This window comes from Botryllus schlosseri, chromosome 14 (genome assembly GCF_051294905.1).
Source record: "Botryllus schlosseri isolate E-star chromosome 14, Bs_hap1, whole genome shotgun sequence".
Taxonomy (NCBI): domain Eukaryota; kingdom Metazoa; phylum Chordata; class Ascidiacea; order Stolidobranchia; family Styelidae; genus Botryllus; species Botryllus schlosseri.
In genome coordinates this window covers 18,545,893-18,548,965 of record NC_137249.1, presented here as the reverse complement: position 1 = coordinate 18,548,965, position 3,073 = coordinate 18,545,893, and positions in this window count along the sequence as shown.

Genomic DNA, 3,073 nt, shown 5'->3' with positions numbered 1-3,073 from the left:
GATTAGGTGTTTTCCCACATAATGTTAGAATTGTACTACTTAGCATTTCTGGTTCGAACTGTCTGTCCTTGCGAAGTAGTTCGGCCTGAAAAAACTTTTTTGACTCAAAAACTAATAAACTTTTTCATGAAAAAACTTGATTTTAATGACATCTGGCCCTATGAAGAATTCAAGTGGTTGCATCACGCATTATGGTAGAAATAGTTAAAATCTGTTGTAGTACAACGAAAGATACTTTCCTACATTTTCGGGTAGAAAGTGTCTGTCCTTACTAAGTAGCTTGCCAAGAATGGAGAAAGAACGTTCAACAGTAGCAGTTGTTGGCTGACAACACTGAAGTTGTGCGTGCGTACACTGCTGGTGACACACCGTGTTGCTTCATTCTGACAATGGTGTCTATCATATCACAATTTTTCATAATGCGCTTCTTCATATAAGAACCATGCAATGCCCGCGCAGTCTTGCTTTAGTTAGGATATTGCGGTACGTTGAGCATAACCGTATGTCAACCTATTTGTTTCATTTGAATGGTTATGATTCACAATGAGCAGTGAATGGACCGTCAACAACGGTAGGCCTATAAAGTAGGCTACAAGCTGTAAACTGTCAAATGATAAGTTCGCCGACAGTGCAAAGTCTACGATACAAACGAAATGCAGGTTGTAACAAAATTTTGACTGTGTTTACAAATTTGACATTTTTAGACATACCACTACAATTTTTACCTAATTTTGACGTTTTTTTGACATGTCAAAAAAATTGCCCTACTTATTATATTTCTCTGCAAACATCTGTAGCCGATATTATTTTCCAATGTAAACTACAAGCTTATTTTTCAGTATCTATGTAGCTATCGTATTTTATTCTTCCTTTTCATCGTTATAGCTCATTTTTTGACACTTATTTACTGTAGCTCCTTTTTGACACTTATGTATCCTTCCATCTGTCTGTCCACCTAAGATTAAAAAAACTCCATGTATTTCAAGTTTTTGAGCATCGATTGCATTTCAAAGGAATAAAAATATATTTGATAAATCTTTCTACGTTTTCCTCGTGACACCGGTGAGAAATTTTTATCAATAGATCAACCTTGTTCCGGCTTCAGTGTCCACCAATTCCTAGGATTATCATCAACAGTATACAATTTTCACATTGAATCGAAACGGAATATTTTCAGCTGACACTCGTCAGAGATAATCGTCAGCAATATTGAGAGAACGGGTGATCATTATTGGATAATATGGTGTATCCTAAATTCAGGCAAGACTGCAGATGTCTGAGTTCTAGAGGCAGTTCTCCGCAGAAGTGCTGTAGAGCAGGGCTTCCCAATATTTTTCAGCTCCCAACACACTTTTCATCCAAATTTCACTCCCTTTCGCGACTAACGTATTAACCGCTACTCGTGAGGTCCAGCGTGCTGTTGTAGTTATTTGGTAGCACCTAACGTGGTCATTTTATGGAATTCATGATTGAATTCAGTCAATGATATGGGCACTTGCATATTTTTGTTTGTATTGCTGTCCCCTCCCAGCGCACATGATCAGATTTACCATTTACCAGAGCGGAGGGGGGAGCGGTGTATTTGAAAATTTAGGTAACATCATTTATTATTAATAATTACATTTTCGGACGGGTTCGTTGTTAGTTGATACTTGTTGCAAACTTCATATGCATTGGTGTGCTGTGGCGTGGTAATGACCAACGCCGAAATGCATTTTCTATAAGTTATGCGTATTTTGTATTGGGGGTAGGTGCACCCATATTAAAATGATGACAACCAAAGGCAACTCCGTAACTTATGTTGATTCAGTGGCGGCTCGTGACAATATCGGGTGGTGGGGCAAGGGCTGAAAGCGACTTTTTATCAAGATGACGTCACAATGGCGTTTTCCAACGTAAACAAGTAACTTAATTATGGTACGGTAACATGAATTTCCGACAACAGTGATTTTACCGTATGTGCCACGAGAGGTCTGCCGGAGAGCTGTGACTTGAAGTGTGGTAACTGCGTAAACGGCGTACGGAACAAAAATTCAACACGTTTCATGTTCGCACTTGACCTGACTGCAGAAATGCAGAAATGGAAATGACTGCAGAAATGGAAATGACTATAACGATAACTCGAGCCAACTGGAAAGGTCAACGAGTTCGGACACATACGCAATTGTTATCTCATAGATTGGGCCTGTCATACTATAGATAACTAACCTACGGAGGTTAGTTATCTATAGTCATACTGAATCCAAAACATCATTTTGCTGAAGAACTAAGAATAGCAGCCTCGGAAATTCGGTCTCGGTACATCATAGGAGATTTTGGCCTTGAAACTGGAGACTGTAACGCGACACATACGGCTTTATTACTGTCTATAGGTCTGCTGCGGAATCGCCTTTGGAAAATATATTACCGAATAAATAGGTGGATGAAAGCCGTAAACTTAGTACACTGTTACATGACATCATCGAGAAGTAGCCTCATGGTATGGTACACTGTCAAAATTAATACGAACAGACCAACACCGAATTTTGCGTAAAAATCACTGAGGAATAGGCTGATCAAGTGATCAGCTGTTAGCCGCCATCGTATCGGCCTATCGCGCTTGACAGAGGGGGGTTGTAAGCAAATGGCTTGTAGGCCACAATTTCACGGTTAAATTGACATTGGAGAATATAATAAAAAAGTAAATTTTTGAATGCAAACCGAGAATGTTAGTAAACTGTTTCATGATATCCATGATATCATCATCTCATCACCTATCTCAGTATGGAACACAGTTAACGTTAGCACAGATACACCGGCTTTTGCGTAAAATCTATTAGCGATAAATGACGAGTCAGCTCTCACTCGACTCAGGAAACGAAATTACCACTAACATAGTTCAAAGACAAACTTAAAACTTGGTACAGCGTTCGATACTAACATTAAGACTTACCGTGCCAAATGCCATGACCGATCTCGGTATGGAACATCGTCAAAATCAATGGATACCAATACCGGCTTTCGAGTAAAATCTGTTTGCGATACATGACGGATCAGCATACACTCAACTTCGGAAACGGAATTACTACCCTAA